The 19,044-nt window shown below is 47.5% G+C and overlaps 1 protein-coding gene across 4 annotated transcripts in view; it reads right to left on the bottom strand.

Moving 5' to 3' along the window:
- Positions 1 to 19,044, bottom strand: part of NHSL2 (NHS like 2) — a 187,411-nt gene that overhangs the window by 147,790 nt on the left and 20,577 nt on the right. The window lies entirely within an intron of this gene.

The raw sequence follows: 19,044 nt of genomic DNA, 5'->3' as shown, positions 1-19,044 counted from the left end.
AAAAGAATGGAGGTTGTGGTAAAGGGGAATTGAGAGGAAAATGATAGATTTATTGGAAATATAGGCTAAACTGTACACAGGCTAGTTTACTGAAGAGAAATGAAGAAAGACAGCTGAGAAGAGTCCTCCTGGATCCAAACAAATCTCAAACTCTGACCTAGGAAACTATCCCTTCAACGGATCCCCGATTAGATCAGTTTGTGCAGCAATTTATACCCTAGGGGATTGTTGAAAACAATAGAAAAATCAGGTGACAATTAGTAACACTTAAGAGCTGGGTTTTGTCAGGGGAAGTGACAGTGAAAGAGAGCTCTGCCCAAACCAGGATGTCTGTGGGCATCCTAGCACTGTGCCCCCTGAGAAACAACATCACAGGCTTAACACTGGGAGTGTGGGGGGAATAGACTTCACTAAAATTATCCAGTCTGTGACTAAACAAGTAAACACCAAATAACATGAATAAGGCCTTGGATGGGGGTGGGGAGAACAGTACCCAGAGTAGCTACAACATATTATCTAAAATATCCAGTTTACAACAAAAAAGTATGAGACATACAAAGAAACAGGAAAGCATGATCCATACACCAGGGAAAAAAAACAAGCAACAGAAACTACTGGTGACAATGACCAGATGTTAGATTTTATAGGCAAAGACTTCAAAGGAGCCATTATAAATATGTTAAAAAATGGAACAAAATTATGAAGAAAGAATTTAAAAAGATCTGACGACAATGTCACATCAATAAAGAATATCAATAAAGACATAGGAATTATTAAAAAGAACCAAATAGAAATTCTGGGGTTGAAAAGTACAATAACTGAAAAGAAAAAAAGAGATCTGGTGTATTACTTTCCTATGACTGCTGTAACTAAGTATTATAAACTGGGTAGGTTTAAAAAACCAGAAATGTATTGTCTCACAGCTCTGGAGGCTAGAAGTCTGAAATCAAGGTATTGGCAGGGCCACGCTCTATTCGAAGCCTCTAGGAAGGATCCTTCCTTGCCTATTCCAGTTTCTCATAGTTCCAGGCATCCCTGGCTTGTGGCAGCATTACTGCAATTTCTGCTTCCATTTTCACATGGCTGTCTTCCTTCTTTGTTTATATCTGTGTCCAAATTTCCCTCTTCTTATAAGGATACCAGTTATGTTGAACAATGGGCACAACTTTCTCCACTATGGCTGCGTCTTAACTAATTATATCTGCCAATGACTCCATCCCAAATAAGTCACATTCTGAGGTAGCGAAGATTAGGACTCTAACATATCTTTTTAGGTGACATAATTCACCACATAACAACTGGTAACTGGAATTATGAAAGACAGTAAAAATGCTTGTTTCTTCTTGTATCTTATCTTAATTGATTAAAATAAATTATTTAAAACAATACGTATACAATATACTGTTGGGACTGTGTGGGGACAGAGTCCCAGAGAGCAGTTTCTAGGCTCTGGGCCTCACGTAGGGAGGTGTTGGCTCGAGTAGTGAATGACCATCAACTGTGATTGGTTGGCCATCAGCTGTAACTGGTTAGCCAATTGGCTACTGATGTAACTGCGGGGCTGCGTTGATTGGTTGGTTGGTTAGCAGGCAGAGAAGTGAATGGCAGATTGCGGATTGTGTGGCTACTACTGCTTGTGTCTCGCCCAGCATCCAGTGAGACTATAGTGGTGTGACTCCCCTACCTATGGCTCCGTGGGTGTTCCGTTTTGGCCTAGCCATACCCTGCGTTCTTATGTGGGGAGCGGGAGCTGAGACCCCGCAGGCCGCCCCGCATGACAAATGGCACAGCGAGCAGGGTCTCCCACACGACAAATCGCGCAGCAAGCAGGGTCTCCCGCATGACAGACTGTAACATATAGACATGTAATATATTTCTCAATAAGACCACAGAGGAAGTGGGTGAAGGCAAGGCTATATTAGATTAAGGAAAAGACTCAAGATGGATACTTGAATCCACAGAAACAAATGAAAGAAACCAGAAATTTATTGATTTTAGGTTAACAAATTTTAGCAAGTAGGCAAATTTATAAATATGGAGTCCATGAACAAGAATCAACTATAGATGGGACTGCCAATCAAAATGGTGGAGTAGGTAAATGCTGTGCTCACCTCCTCCCATGACCACATGAAAATTACAACTAAACTACAGAACAACAATCATTGAGAATCACCTGAAGTCTAACTGAACAGAAGTCCTATAACTAAGGACACATAGTAGACGCCACTTTGATACTGGTAGGAGGAGCAGAGACGAGGAACGGGCAGGTCCCACACCTGCATGTGATGGTTAAACACTGGGATGGATATCTCAGCTGCAGAGGTTCCCCTGGAGGAGTGGGGTTCTCAGCCCCACACCAGGCTCCCCAGCCCAGGGTTCCATTGTCAGGGAGAGAAATCCTCACAACTTCTGGCTGTGCAAACCAGCAGGGACTGCGGCTGAGTGAGACACAGTGTGGCTGGAGTCCCAGACACTCCTCTTAATGGGCCCATCTGTGGACTTACTTGCTGACAGACTCACTCGCTCTGAGCTCCAGTGCTGGGGCAGCAGCTTGGGGTGGGGGTGGGGTGCCAGGGACACACGAGGAGGAACTGAGTAGTCTGGCTTCAGGACAAGGACTGGAAGGGCAGCTTTCTCCCAGACGGAGGAGCTGGCAAAAGCCATTGTTTCTTTGTTGAGCCCTCCCCCTCCCTTCGTGCAGACGCAGGCCTCAGCCATACGTGAGCCTCCATAAACCTGTCTATCATTGTTCACCCCGCCCTGGTGATTCCCTGAGACCCCGCCCCACACAACTTGCTGACCCACCCAAGCCGCTTCCAGTGGCTTTTCCATCCAAAGGCCTGTTTTGGCTCAAACTGCAGAATATCCTAAAACCTCTCAAAGGTTCACAAACCCCAAACAAACAACAGCTGACCTAAGCATGCTGGTACTGCTTGCTAAGCAGCCTCAAGCTCAGTACTAGCGGCAGCTGGCCTCAGCTCACAGCTTAGCCTCTCCCAGGCACCTCCAAATCCAGCACAGGTGGCAACCATCTGCAGATCACTTTGTAGCTCACACCAAGCAGCCCCGGCAGGGCACAGGCAGCAGCTGACCTTGGAGTCCCCAGAAGCAACATACCAGGTGACTGGCTTCAGACCACACCAGAGCACCACCCAACCACCTCCAAGGACGACACACCCAAAGGGCAGACCTGGCAGACACCAGAGCTCTGCTAAAGCAAATCCTGCTCTGTAGGGTCAGCCCCTGCACAACAACTCCTCCACTGTAGTCACAGCCAGTCCTCACAACCAGTCAGCCTGAGGGTCAGTCCCTCCCACTGACTGCACCAACAGGAACCAAGGCTCAACTACAACAGGAGGACACACAAAGCCCACACAAGGGACACACCTGGAGCACCTGGTTCTGGTGACCAGAGAGACTGTGCCACTGGGCCCCAAAGGACACCTACTATATAAGGTCAGTCTACTGAGATGGAGAGACATAGCAGCCCTACCTAATACATACAAACAACCACAGGGAGGCAGCCAAAATGAGGAGACAAAGGAACATGTCCCAAATGAAAAAAAAACAGAACAAAGCTCCAGAAAAAGAACTAAACAAAATGTAGACAAGCAATCTGAGAGAAGCAGAGTTCAAAACACTGGCTATAAGGATGCTCAGTGATCTCAGGGAGAACTTCAACAAACAGATAGGAAACATAAAAATGCAGATAGAAAACATAAAAAAGAACCATTCAGAAATGAAGAATATAATAACAAATGAAGACTACAACAGAGGGGATCAACAGCAGACTAGATGAAGCAGGGGATCGAATCAACGATCTGGAAGACAAGGTAGCAGACAACACCCAGAAAAAATCGTATCCCCAGGCTCATGCTATGAATAGCACAACCAGGAATGTTGCTATCCAACTCTCCATGTCTCATTTAGGGACAACGCAATGAATAATCTCATACAAAATAATGGGCCCTCCTCCTGACCCCTCTGTTAGCCCCACTGCTGCCCAGCAATGGCCCATCTCAGCCACTTGAATGGTGGATGAAACCAGCCAGAAACTGTTGTTCTCTGCATGGCTTTCTCCCAAAGTCAAGGACCTTTATTGTTTCTAGCAATGTGATGAGCTAGGAAGGAAGTCTTTCATGAGGAAACTACTACCAGGCCACCAGAATTAGCCACCAGTTCTGGTTTGGGCTAGCCCACCCTTGAGGCACCAAGGGCCCTGGCTAAATCCATTTGGCTCCTTGAAGGCTCAGATCAAGGCATAATGGGAAAGAGGTTGAAAACTCTCAGCTGCACTCAGGCTCTGGGATTATCAGTGACTTGCAGTTCTCTGTGTTCCCTTGGGACATCCTCAGGGAGCTTTCTGGCCCTAAGCCCACTGCTGGCCTGGAATGCAGCCTACAATTACTCCCCACCCCCATCACTTAAAGATTCGTATCCACTATAGAAAGCCTAGTCGTATTCAAGATCAGCTCGAATGTCACCTCACACAGGAAGTTTTCTCTGGAGCCCCTTCCCCCACCACTGCCAGATGTGAGCCTCCCTCCCCTCGATCTCTTCCTCTCCTAAGGCATTTATCACATTCTGTCGTGTGTAATGGTTATTTATGTGTTTGTCTTATACCTCCATGTCTACCATCGCCAGGGACTGGGGCCAGTTCATCTCTGTCTCCCCACAGTGCCTGACATGGAGTAAGACTTCATTCATTCAGTCATCAAATACTTACTGACCACCTACTCTTGGGTACTTGCTGAGTTCTCAGGAAGTAGACACCATGGGCCTGCACAGGATCCTGCTGCCACCTCAAATTCCCCTTAGCTGAGACTTGTCCCACCTTATCCTGGAGCCCAGCACTCCTTTCCCACCTTATCCTGGAGCCCAGCAGGCAGGCAGGGGATTCTCTAAAGGAGGAGAAGTAACTTGCACTCTTCTCTTCCTCCCGGAGGTAAAAAAGATGCAGCTGTTGGGAGCATATGCTCGCTCAGCCCAGCACTGCCTCAACCCCAGGCCCCTCTGGAAGGTGGTACCCTAGGGTAGCCAGTGAGGCACAAAGTGCCAGATAGAGTTCCTTCCCAGTCCCACTGAACCTGTCCTCCCACCATCGGGGGTTTCTGAACACTTGCTTGCACATGGTCCCAGGAGATGGCATACAATGAATGACACGCCCTGAGAGTTTCTGCTTTCTGGAAACTTCCAGTCTAAGATGTAAGGCTCCTATTCTATGGCCTGATTTGGTGGTTTAGGAGGGCAGGGGAACACACCTTAGCCCTACCAGAGGCCTGCAGAGGTAAGCTATGGCTCCCAGCAGGACTATGTGTTGGATGCATCCCAGCAATGTGGTGAGAGCTAAGCCTGCATTCTTGGGAATACTGTCTTTGAATGGAGTGTGGGGCAATGTCCTGAGCCCAGGATGATGAGTCAGGCCTGCATTTGTATCCTCTCTCCTTTCTGAGCCTCAGTTTCGTCATCTGTAAAATGGAGTTAATAACCCACTCAGAACCCTCAGAGCCCCACAGCACTCTGGTCATCAGCCAGGATGTGATTTAGGGCATGAGAAAACAAATAAGACAGATGACACATTTTTGAACACTTTTTCAAAATTGCTGGTTAGAAAAGGTTGTCATAGAAAGCTCCTGTCATGTAGGCTGATAGGAACCATACAGATCTTCTTGTCCAACAGTCTCATTTTATTGATGGGAAAACTTAGGCCCAGAGAGGGTATGGTCTGCTTCAGGTCATCCAAACAATACAGTGCCAGAGGAATGTCCCTATAACAAGCACCACAAAAGCTGGCTGTCACGAAGAACTGACTGTTGAGACTCTGCCAGCGCCGGTGACCCAAATCCCCTGATCCTGAGAGTTTTCTAATCTAAGAAGAGCCCATGTTTTTTCCCCTCAGTTTAGACTGTGAAGAAAGATTAAGTGACCAAGAGGGGGAAGCTGGTTAGCTCAGTTGGTTAGAGTACGATGCTCTTAACAACAAGGTTGCCGGTTCGATCCCCACATGGGCCACTGTGAGCTGTGCCCTCCACAACTAGATTGAAACAGCTACTTGACTTGGAGCTGATGGGTCCTGGAAAAACACACTAAAAAATGTGACCAACAAAAAAAACATTTGGGGGACAATGAAAATGTTCATAATCTTGATTGTGGTGGTGATTTTCCAGCTACATACAGATATCAAAACTCATCAACCTGCACATTTTAAATGTGTCATTTAATGGCAGTCAAATGTACCTCAAAAATATTCTGAGAAAAGAGTAAGGAGACCCCGACGTTGGGCTGCGGAAGAACTTAGCAGGGTCTGAGAATTACTAATGGGGCCTCGAAGTCACTTCGTTGTTCAAGAGGAGCATTCCTTCCACCCCTTTTCGTGGAGCAGCCACATGCAGCTTCTTCAAAGGGTCCTCTCTGCTGCTCTGCTGGTACAGAAAATGGGGCTGCTGGGCCAGGTCCCCAGCCTGTGTCCTACTCCTTGGCCCACCCTGTGGTACTCAAGGGCAAACCAGGGACAGGCACAGGACTGGCTTTTCCAACTTCTTTCTCCCTAAGGATTCATGGGAAACCTGCAGCCTAAATACAATGAAAACTCAAAGAGTTTAGGAGTAAATGAAACTGGTTAATTTAAGTCATTCAAAAGAGTTCCATCACCTCCCTCTTAGCCACCCCACTCTCAGCCCCTGTCAATCTCCCTTGCCTCATAGCAGGGACACATACGTGGTACCTGAGATTAACTTCCAAGTCACAGAATTGGCTTTTTGCTTTTGTTGCTTCCCAGTTCAACAAATGTTTTTGTGAGAATTTACTATGTGCAAGGCTGGGCCCTGTGGGAAACAAGGATGCCTAAAGCACTTCTCTGCCTCCACATAAATTCTTGGCCTTAGGCACAAATCGCTTCTGTGCAGAGAAAAAAGTGATGGATGCCATGAAGAATTTCCAACTGCTTGTAGCACTTCACCCAAGGTGTTGGGGGGGCCTTCATGGGGTTGGGATCATAGAGCTGAGCCCTAATGCATGGCTTATTGACCTTTACCAACAAGAAATGGCATCTGGGTGGTGTTTTACATTTTATAAAAGGGTTTTTCATATCACTCTGTCCCATCATTACAACCATTTTAAAGGTAACTGGGCTGTATCACTAGCCCCATTTTAGAGAGAAGTAAACTAAAGGTCACAAAGGATGAGCCTGGTAGGTATGACATTCAACCCATGGCTTTAGAGTTGAACTGCTTCTACTACTCCATGAAGCTGCTTAATAGGCAAAGGTGGAAGGAACAATGAGGCCAGAAATTCAGGAGCCCCATGGTGGGTATTTTGGTCATCAGGAAAATAAGGATTGTGTAAGGAAGCGGTGAATCGTAAGACTGCAAAGGCTGCTTGGGACCCATTTGTTGGTAGCTTAAAATGCCAGGCTAAGAGTGTGTATTTATCCCCCATATTTTAAGAATAAGGATGGATGGTAACTAGACTTATTGTGCTGATCATTTGAATCATGTTGTACACCTGAAACTATTCTAATGTTATATGTCAATTATATCTCAATAAAAAAGAATACGGTTAGAATCAGTGCTTGGAAGGGAGGTGGGGACAAAATCCTTCAACAAAACCAACAAACAACATTACGGTGACCACAGTCCCCCTCCTTCAGCCATGAGTATATTTCCAGAGAACGGCACACGGAGACACTTATCCAGGTTGAATAACAAAAGCTATTTCCTTCTGAGCAGCTTGCTTTTCAGCTCCTATGAAGGGGGCAGTGGGGTCAGGGAGCAGAAGGCAGTGAAAGAGGATAAGAAGATAAAGAAAGAGCGAGGGAGGGAAGTCAGGCTCCAGGCCACATCCTGACAGCCAGCCGGGCCTAGCCTGAGGCTCTCCAGAGATGCTCTGGCCAGTTTCCCACTAGGACAAATTCAACTTGAATCAATCTGTGTTCCCCTCCAGGTCATTGTTGTTGCAGGCAAAAGAGAAAGCAGCACGCACCATGCCAGGGGGAAAGGACAAGACCTGGCGGAGGCAGTGGAACCTGGGGCAAGTTACTGAGCTTCTTCTCTGAGTCTCAGCTTCCTCAAGTGGCAAATGATGCTGCCAGGCTGGGGGAGAATTCGAAGAGCTCAATCAGATGGCGACCTGGTGCCAGCTTCCTCGGTCCTGCCCACCAGGGAATGGCCACCACACAGTGGATCAAGGACTTGTCTCACAGGCAGAAGTAGTGAACTTAGTGTAGACTGCTTTAGGCCAAACAATGCTTACGATTGTGTCCCATGTGATGTTTTCGGAGGATAAAAACTGGGATGGTGTGGAGGAAAAGGAGAAAATATTTTAAAGATCCTCTTCCTGGAGGGTCCAGGTGGGGGTTGGGAGGTAAACTACTGAGCAGAAGAGATCCTGCTGAAGCAGAATAATATGAGGTTTAGTCACTACTATTTGTGCCTTGAATTTCAGCAAGGAAAACATTAGAAGAAGCTAATAAGGAAAGAAAACATACTCAATGGCCCAGTTATCTGTGCTCATGGAGGAGATTGTTAGTAGATCTAATCGATTAGTAAATCTAGTCTAGGCTTTTCTTGCTCTTGTGAGAGATCCAAAAATGAGAAGCCCCTGGAACTAAAAGCTGCTTATTCCTGTCACACAGACCTCCTGGCAACTATCTGCCTATAGGACTCTTCTTAGAGAGGCAGCTCATTCTAACGTGGTGTGTCCCAATCTCCAGTCACCTATGGACCACCTTCCCGATTTCTAACATATCCACTATTGACCCCGAGGAGAATATACCTGCCAAAATGGTTAACTGGCCTGAAAGGCCACCTGGAATCATGTGGACAGTGGAGTCAGTGGGAGGACTCCAAAGAAAGATGAAACTGCAGAAATGTGTCCCTTGTCCACCTGGAAGCCCTCTTACTGCATCTCTTGCTAAGAACTTGGAGGAACTTCCTTTTTGTTTTTACTTTTGTTTTCCATGAGGTCCACCAGATCTTTACACTTAGTCAGCAAATAGTAAAGGAAATTCCTGGGTGACATTTTCAGTGACAGATTCGGGCATTTGATAGTTAGCCTTTCATAGATCCAGTTTTCTATTCCTCATCTTATACTCATGGAGAACAGGCAGGTTTCTAAGAAGGCATAGAAGTGCTTACAGCCAAACAAAAACAGGCTTTTTTGTTGCATGGCGTAGATTTATGTATATGTTTTACCAGAAAATGGGTTCAAACAAATCTGCCACCTCCTGCCTTTTCCCTTCTTCTCTGTTCCCTGAGTCTTTTCCTCACTAATGGCCAACTACATCAATGAAAACTGAAAACACTTTATCCACTATCTGTGCATTTTTTCCAACATGATACCAGGTGTACGGGTATTTGGAAATATATCTACTTAGTTTGGGACCAAATATGTGGCAATGGGAGGCTGAGCATTGTGAAAGATTCATTGTTGGAGTCTTTGAATACCAAGCTCAAGAGTTTGGACCCAACTCAAATGCCACCAGCAAAATGAGCGCTAACCCCTCTCCCCATCACAGCTGCTCAATGTCAGGACACACCAGAAATCAGTCGGGTGTGACTGATGCCCACTCTGCAGAAATGGCTGCTTGGATCAGTGTGGGAATGATAAACAGAGCAGACAAGCCAGGCCACAGGGATGGGAAGAGATTGCAAGCCACAAGAAAGACCCACCTTGTCACAGGTGGGAGCAGAGCCATGGAACACATGCTTAGCCAGGCCCTGATGAAGCTTGTAAGGCATGTGTCACTGCTGGGCATTTGAACCCCTAGGGACATAAGGGTACAAGGACTTCCTGTAGCAACCACCCTGCTGCTGCCTCAAACTCCAGCTCTTCTCCAGTTTTGAACCCCTTCCCCCAATCCTCCACCCTCAGGCTCACTAACTCCTCTGCTTTTTTTCCAGTCCTACTGTACCAGCAGGCAAAATACCATGGTGACCTGCCCTGCACAGGGAGCTGAGCACTGGGATTGGCCGCTGCTGTGACTCCTTAGCCCCACCTTCTTGTCTGCCCCTAGAGGCTTCCTCTTCCTCTGGAAGCTGTCCTTTGCCTCTTCCTTGGGACAGCTGGGCAGCTGGCAGGAACCTGGCACATGCCCCTAGCTGGACAAACTAGTGGCTGCATCTACTGGTCAAAGGCTTCCAAGTGGAAAAAAAAAAAACTCTGATGGATGGAGCAGAGGTCTGGAGAAACCCAAGAAATGGATAATCCAGACCCACCACTTGGAATGCAAAAGCGCATGCTCAGGTGGCCACACACTGCCCCTGTGGACTGGCCTGGCCTGCCCCACCTCCTGGGGCCTCCTGCTGCTGGCCTGCAGGCAGTGATGTGACCTGGAGAGGCCGGAGGTCACACAGCAGACACATGCGCTGCCCCATCCCCAACCCCAGGCCTGCCATGTGGCATCCTCAGGAAAACTTCCAGCCCCACCCCCCACGCCCACTCCCCTGTGTGGAAGGGGGAGGAGGCCTCTGAGTCTCCCATGAGCCTGTGTGTTCAGGCTGTGGGATCTTGGCCTTCCCGCCACAGAGTTGAGTGACTTCTGCTTTAGTAAAGCCATGGGGACAGCAGAGCGCGGAGAAGGTGAGTTGGGGATTTGATATTCAGTGTGGCAGCCACTGAGCAGACTGCACGGAGCCACCACCTTTGGGCTGGGGCAGGGGAGCTCAGTTACTGACTGATGCAGTGGCCTGGAGTTTTTCAGCCCTGTCTGTGAGCCACGAGGCTGGGACAAAGCGACTTGCCCCTCCACCGCAACACCTCTGGCCAGGGCAGCTCAGAGGTGCTAAGCTGCTGGGTGGTGCTCCGACTGTGCAGGCTCCCATCCCGGCCCAGATCTCCAGCCTGTGTCTCTCCTACCCTTCATCACCTAACGGACTCCTGTGCATCCTCCCTACATCTTCTCAGACCTCCCCTCCTCCAGGAAGCCTACCCAAAGCCTTTGTCAGCCACACCCAGTCCAGGGTTCTTTCTCTCGGCACCCTGTCCTACCTCTGTGACAGGGGCTCTGACAGAGCAGTGCTACGTTTTATTTGATCAAGTAAAGGCATTTTTTTTCCAAAGGTGCTGTTTACTATAACCAAGATTTTATGAACAAGAGGACATTTTAACATCAAAAAGTTGGAATGACAATTTCAGATTTTTAGAAACTGAACACATTTGACTTTACGGAAAATGGCACCATCGTTTCCTCATTTTTAAACTCAGAAGAGTGAAAACTTTGTGAGGGATGAGCACCCATTTGCATTTGGGAACTACGAGCTTAAACAGCCTTTAGACAAGTTAAAGCCTGGCTTGGACTCCATGGCAGCACTTCCCTGCCACCTGTACACGCTTTGGAGGTGACACTGCTCCCATTTGACACGAGGAAACTGAGGTGCAGAAAATTGAAATCACTTGCCCAAAGCCACACAGGTAGTGAAGACCCCAAATAACACCTCACCACAATAGTGTCTGCAATTCAATGTAAGACGCGTTTATCACAAATACACCCCGTGTTCTGTCAGATGCAAAGTTGAAGATGGCTTCTCACACATCCTCAAAGAGCAGCAGGAACACTGCAGGTAACTTAAACAACATCACCCCCTCTCAAGGTTGTTGTGACAAAGAATGACACAACTTATGGACGTCCCTAGCATGAGGCTAGGCATCCAGTAGGCATTCGATAAATATTAGTTTCCTAACATCCTTCCTGTCGTTCTTCAAAGCATCGGGGAGTGATGGAGAATGCAGCCTCGGTGTAGTCTGCTTGAGAGCACAGAAAACGTGCTGGGGACTCCTTGAATCGTGCCCCTGAGCATTCAATGCGGTTCATCCTAGTCCTTTCGGTCCATTGCTGGGAACTATGGGTAAGTGCCTCTGAGAGACGAGGTCATGGAGGAGCCAACACTCAAAGACCAGCTGGAGTAAGGAGAGGGAAAGCTCTGGTGGGCCGGTGAGGGGCAGGGATTCTTCATTCCTGTTGTGTGAGAAGGCTGAGCAGGGGCGGGAGAGAGAGGGTGAAGAGGCCACTGTTTGATTCTGCCAGAATGGGAGGGGGAGGGGCAGGAGCCAGAAACAAGGGAAATGAGGGAGGTTGGGTGCCAAGGTGAAGGGTCTGAGGCAGAGGATGGAGGTCTGCCAAGTCCTCGACTCTCCAGTGAGCACTCCTGTTGAGACCAGCTACCATATGGGAAAATGCTTGGCAACCTCGCCACTGACAATGCAAACAGAAAAGAAAAGTTGCCGGTGAGTCAGGCCCTGCGTTGGCTGCTTTATCACATGTGCAGTTTCCATGGGTCTCATAACTCTGGAGGAGGAGGTAGTATTAGCCCCATTTTACAGGTGAAGAAACTGAGGCTTGGGGAGAAAAGGAAGCTTGCCCAAGGTCACACAGCTAGCAAGTGGTAGAATGGGAGTGAATGCTTTAAAAATCCACACTCTTTTAATAAGCTCTCTGCTGCAATCACATTATTTTACTCACCCAGTTACCCAGTTAGCAGAAAAGCTGTAAGTAACTTTTAAGAAAGACTTGAGACCTGAAGATTATTTGAATAGTCCAGATGTAAAAGAACTTGGGCTCCAAGCAAAGCAGCTGGAAAGGGCGAGACACTGTGAACGTGGAGCCAGACGATGGCTCCTTTTCCGACACTTTTGCACGCTCATCTTTCTCTCCCTAACTCTTGGCACTTGCCGAGGCTTGGTCCTAGGCCTTGCACTCTGATCCAGTCACCCTGAAATGTGATCTTCAGCCACTGGTGTTCTGGTAAACCAGCTGGGACAGGGGCAGGGAGGGGACGTCACTTTGTAGCATTTGCCAACTTCCTTCCTTGTTATAAACACTTTCGTCATAACCAGTTTGAAATAACCAACGGTTTGATAACCAACTTGCAAAATTCCTCAATATTTAAACGATAGGCTTTCAGAACACCACTGAGTCCGCCAGGCTTCTCCTCTAGACTCTGGGTCCATGTATCTGAATAGCCTGCTGCATACTTGAGCCTACTTATGGATGTTTCAATGGTACCTCAAACGTGACATGCCCAAACTGAATGCATGGTCTTTCTCCAGGAAACCCAGTCCCCTCCTGCGTTCTTCAGAATCTAACCACCATCTACCGTGTTTCCCCAAAAATAAGACCTAGCTGGACCATCAGCTGTAATGCATCTTTTGAAGCAAAAATTAATAAAAGACCTGGTGTTATTTTAATATAAGACTGGGTCTTAATATAATATAATGTAATGTAATGTAATGTAATGTAATATAACATAATATAATAATACAGGGTTTTATATTAATTTTTGCTCCAAAAGACACATTAGAGCTGATGGTCTGGCTAGGTCTGATTTTTGGGGAAACACGGCACAACCCTAGGAGCCTTCGTTGAAGGCTCGTTCTGTCTCTTTAATTCTCACACTGAGTCCGTCACCAAATTCTGTTGATTTTCCTTCCTTGACAGCTCTTGAATCTTTCCACACCCCCAAGATACCACTCAAGGCCAAGCCACCACTCCAGAGCTCTCCCCTGGATGATAGTACTGGCCCCCTAACTGGTTTCCTGGCTTCACCCTGGTCTCCTCCAAACCCACCTCCACAATGAAGCCAGACTGGCTGGAGGGATCAGTTCAAAACGCAGATGTGAACATGTCATCCCCGCTTGAAATGCTCAAGGCAAGGGCCTGCCTCCCACACGCTCCTGTCAGTCCTCCAGCCACACTGGCATTCTTCCTGTCAATTGAGTACATGTTCCCTCCCACCCCAGGGTCTTTGCACATACTACTCCTTCTGCCTGGAATGCTGTCCCTTCCCTCCTTTGCCTAATTAACTCTCCTATTCATCCTTCACATTTCCTCTCAACTATCACTTCCCCAGAGAAGCTTTCTCTGACCTCCCTGCCTAGGTCAAATCCCCTATTATATGCTCCCCTAGCTTTCTCAAGAGCGCTGTGCTCTCTTGATTGGGGCCCTTTGCCATGCTCTGCCCTGTCTTTGGACCACTTCTTTCCTACCATGGCCTTCACTCGGCTGGCTCCTGCTCTCCTTCCAGGTCCAGCCCAGGCATCACTTTTCTGGAAAACCTTTGCTGTGATGAGTGCCCATCCTCTGTGCTCCCATGACATCCATGTCTACCCCACAGGCCACCTCTACTATCTCCGCCTGCTTACTTGTCGGTAACACCCCCATGGTTGCCCTTGTTCACAGCTACAGGTCCAGCACCCAGCACAAGGTTTGCCATTGAGTAGGTGGTTCAATAAATGTTTGTTGAGTGAATCCTGACATCACCATTCCCTAGGTAGATGACCTCAGGTAAGTTCTCTCTGAGCTTGTTTCCCCAACTGTAAAATGGGAGGATTAAAGGAGAGAATGTGTGTAAAGCAAACAACACAGAGTATGCACTCACTAAATGGCAGCAACTGGTCAGGAAAAGAGAGAAAAACAAGTCTGTCTTCTGTGCTATCCCATATACACGCCCATCCTGCTTCCCTCCTGTCTTCAGTCTCTTGACTAAAGCTGGAAAACCTGACCCAGCAAAAATAATCCCCTTCAGTAAACTCTTGGGAGAGAACTGTCTTCTGTATCAACAACACGCCCTTGGCTCAGCCTCCAGCCGACCGGCCCCAGGTTGGAGGTCTGGCTTTTCTTTTCACCCCGTCCAGATATTTACAGTGTAAACCTTGGATGACGGGGAGGGGCACACAGCCTGTGCCAAGAAACCTCAGGAAGGAACTCACACTGGGTCTCCACACAGTAACACACACTGTTCTGGAATGGGAGTGGAGTCTCCCATCCAAATGCTTTCTTGGCAGTGAGAGAGAAGAAAGGGGTCATCTTTGCAGTGAGGTGGACATGCAGAAGTGAAGTACCTCTCTCCGAAATCTGATTATAGTCTGCTCTGTCCAGCAGAGAAAAGGCCCAAGTTCTAGTTCAAGCTCCATCTTAACCTTCCTGTCTTCATGATGAAAGAAGGGAAGAGTGTTGAATGCCCCACCTCCCACTTCTAAACTTCAGCTGAACTGGAACCTCCAATTAATGACCCCTGACTGTCTCAGAGTTGGCATTCAATTTCAATAAATATGTACTCATTGCCTAATGCCTCTTTGACTTAAAATGGGAAAGTTGTCTTGTGATACACTTGTGTGTCACATACACATTTTATAGTCAATATGTACCTACTGTTTTTCCCTATCTTTTTCACTTAACATTAGTCCATACAAATACTTTCTTGTACCGGTAGAATACATGAAGTTGTCAAATTTGGTGACCATACTGCAGCCAAATGTATTAAAACTCACAGTCTGCTTAGCCAAATCCCTATAACTGGTTGTTTGGGTTGTTTCTTTTTGTTGCTATAATAAATATCAAATAATAAATAGCACTTTGTACAATTTGCTTTGGGAAATTTCCTCTTCTGAATTTTTTTCTGGATGAAAATTCAATTTCAGAAAGGAGAGAGAGAGAGAGAAAGAGCGAGAGAGAGAGAGAGCGCTCAACACAGACTAAGAAGTCAAGAAAAGGAGATGGCTTTGCTCTGTTGACACCTGATTAGGCAGATTAATATGGCTACTAGACAGTTCCCAAAGTGGAAGCCCCAAGTCCTGGTGTGGGGGCAGAAGAGGCACCACAATTTGGCTAAGACCAGTCTTTCCCAAACGTCATGACTTTTGCCACATGCTTAACACCTACACTACTATCTACTTAATATTTTTCTTTAGAGAAACTTCCTTTTTAAAAACTTCACCATGTTTTTAAGCAATAATGTCCTTCTTTCTTCTGAAGCAGTTTGGTCACTGTGCAGCCTAAGGAAAGATTCCTAAAACTTAAGCTTCCCAACCAAGTCAGAAGAGGTTCAGTTGCTGTCTTCCTCCTCCCTTCCCTCCCTTCACCCCACCCCACCCCCACGCCCCTAGCGCCCTTCCAAATCTGAGCTGGGCTTAGCATAAGAGGAGCATGACTCACACAAACCAAGGATTGAGCTGCGGAGATCAGGCTGCCAGGATTGCTCCCCAGCTGACAATGAGCAGAGCCGGCAGCTTGGTCCTCAGCCTGTAGCAGACTCAGTAGTCCAAAGGAGGCAAACATCCCCTGGGGGAAGGTCAGAGACCAGCAAATGGCAAAGAGCTGGTGTGCAGGATAGAAAACTGATCAATCAGTTGCTGTGGGATTCAAATCCTGCCTCCCTTAATGTCAGCACAGTAGGGAATGTCCACAGGGCAATAACTGTGTGCCAGGTATAGTGGCAGGTCTTATCATGTACTATCTTATTCCATTCTCACAAAGACCTAATGAGGCAAGTGCTCTTACTGAACCCATTTCAGAAATGAGAAAACAGGATCAGAGACGTGAAGTAAATTGCCCAAGGTCACACAGTAGGTGGAATAGCCTGGATTCAAGCCTAGGCATCTGGCTCCAGAGCCCAAATCCTTAACCATTCTGCTCGTCTTACCCACAACACCTTCTGAAGGATGTTGTCATTAGATACAGCTGGTTGGGCCAGACGTAAACCTCCAACTTTGGGTGGCCTGCATTCTCTGCCAAACATGGAAGACAATGACTAATGGAATCACTCAGATAGTCTCTTGTGTTGAGTCTGAACATGAGACATGGAGAGGATCCTCAATCAGTACTGGGTGCAGAAGCAGACACACACATGCACACACACGTGGCATAAGCCACACAGCAGTATAAGAGCCTTGAGTGAAGCAGAAGCTATGAAACAGAGTGAACAATAGAGGGAAATATGGGACAGTATTGGTGGCAGCAGCAACAGGAACTTCTGAGTCGAAGAGCAGGGGAATTACAAGTCAATCATCTAACTACTCACTTGCCAACATCCTCCTTTCTGCCATCATTGTCCGTCCATTATGTGCATCTCACAGCTCCCCAAGCCTGAAATCAACCCAAATGTCGACCCTTTCTACTCCTACCCCAGGACCGCAAAGCACTGCTTGGGGAAAACAGCCCGCCTTGCGCATGGGAAGCATAAACTCATGGTCTCCACTTCCACCAGGCCGCCACGATGGCTGGCCTGGCCCTTCCTTCAGTCCCTATCGGGCCCTCTCCCATTGTCTCCAGGGGCTCTCTGAGCACCGTGGCCTCTACTATAATCCACGGACTTCTAGTCTTGCCACATGCCCCTCACCTGATTTCACAGAAAAAGAGACACCACCAGGCAGTAACATTCCATAAGGAAATCCTCACGTGTGCCCTGCATCCCATCTCTTCCTGCCATCTCAGGAACCTCAAGCCTCAATTCTTCCCTCTCTCACCTTTATCTCCCATCTGTCCCTCTCTCCTGTCAGCCTCCTCCCCATCAGCATTGAAGGATGCCTTCCCTCCCCCCAAACTCCTCTCCCATCTGCTCTCACTTCCCTTTAACAGACAAACTTCTGGAAAGAGCTATCTACACTTGCTGTCTCTATTTCCTCACTCCCACTGTTCAACCCAATGTAGTCTGACACCCAGTCCTATCACTCCAGTGAAACTACTGTCACCCGCAATCTCCTCGTAGCTAAATCCCATTCTAGTTTCTCAGGTTTTATAGCAGCCTCTCCAAAGCATCGCCACCATTTTGAATAAAGAAAGGTTTATTTATTGAAATGGTGTCCTAAAGAAAAGGAGGGAGCTTTCTAGTTTTCCCAAATCCATCTTCAGGCATCATTCTTGACTCCTGAATTTACTGCCCATATCTGTCAATTCAGATTATTCATCTACCTTCTAAACGTGCCTCAGATCCACCCATTTCTCTCCAGCCCCATTACAACTGTGTTAACCAGGTCACTAGCTCCTCTCATCTGGAGACTTCTAGCCTCCAATGTCACCTCCTCCCAAGCCACGATCTAGTCTCTGACTGCCTCTCTAGGCTCAGATCTTCCCTCTCCATCTACCTCCTCACTTTCTGCAACTTTCTTCCCTCCCACCTGCCTTCATCTGGCTAACACCTGCTTATCCTTCAGTTGTCTGTTTAAATGAGGGGCTACTCCCTAAGGCAGCCTACCTTGACTTGGCAAGTTCAGCTCAGGCACCATTCTTCTATTACCCTGGACTCAACCTTGTTAGAGCACTTCTCGTGCCTGCCATAGGTCCTGCACTCAGAGGCCAAGGACGCATTTCCTGGGCTATCAGGCCAGTCTTCCTTTTTCAGAAGTAGGGCCAACAGCCAGTGCCCTCCCTTTACTCCTTTTCCTGGATGTGCTTTGCATTATGCATTTCATTTAACACTTGGCTTTTACAACTACAGTCTAGCTGTGTCTTAGTTACTGACTCTTTAAACAGCCTTATGAGATTGATTGGAATGCAGCGGAAATAACAACTTTGACTCACCCAGCCCCTCTCTTCTGTCCTCACCACTCTGCACAAAATCCAGTCCCACCATTGTCAACTCAAGTGCCACTCCAGAGGAGGCAGCAGCAGCTGCCTGAGATTACCTGAGAAATCACACATGGGAGGAGGAGAACCTACAGTCAGATTTCATATGAGATGCCAGTCAGAGTCTACAGTCAAATGCCCTGTTGGGCTTTGAGCCTGACACACATACAGGTGGAAACGGGTAGATCAGAATGGGAACTTCCGAGGAGAAAGGGACTCCGGCTGGGAAATGGGTGCAGAATGGGGCAGGCTGCCTTAACAGTACCATCTAATATGAAACGGGGATGGATGAAATCCAAGTGGGCTTCCTCAGCCCTGCTCATGCCATCCTCTTCTCAGATAGAGGCAGGTCACATTCACATGTTAAGTCAAGTAGGTAAGTGGGTTGTGCTAATCACTAGCACTGTTCTCCCGATATCCCCAGCTTTGTGCCTTTGGGGTACACAGTCAGATAGCCCAATGTGGCCCATAATGGTTGGGTGGGACCACATGATGAGTTCTTCAATGGCACAGAATTAAAATTGTCCTTTCCAGACTGAAACATAGCAATGCCAATTTGAGGCCCTACAGAGCTTTCTTTCTCTTTGCTGAGGTAATCAGCCAAGTTTGAAATTGTGGCTTCTCTGACCACCTCAGTTTTGAGGTAAGGAGACAAGGAGCAGAGCCTCCAGCTATCTCAACATATACACATAGCAAGAGCAGGGAAT

Source organism: Rhinolophus sinicus, chromosome 18 (genome assembly GCF_057876585.1).
Source record: "Rhinolophus sinicus isolate RSI-liver-muscle chromosome 18, RSI-T2T, whole genome shotgun sequence".
NCBI classification, from domain to species: domain Eukaryota; kingdom Metazoa; phylum Chordata; class Mammalia; order Chiroptera; family Rhinolophidae; genus Rhinolophus; species Rhinolophus sinicus.
The sequence above is the reverse complement of the archived record's forward strand: the minus strand, read 5'-3'. Positions and strand labels throughout refer to the sequence as shown.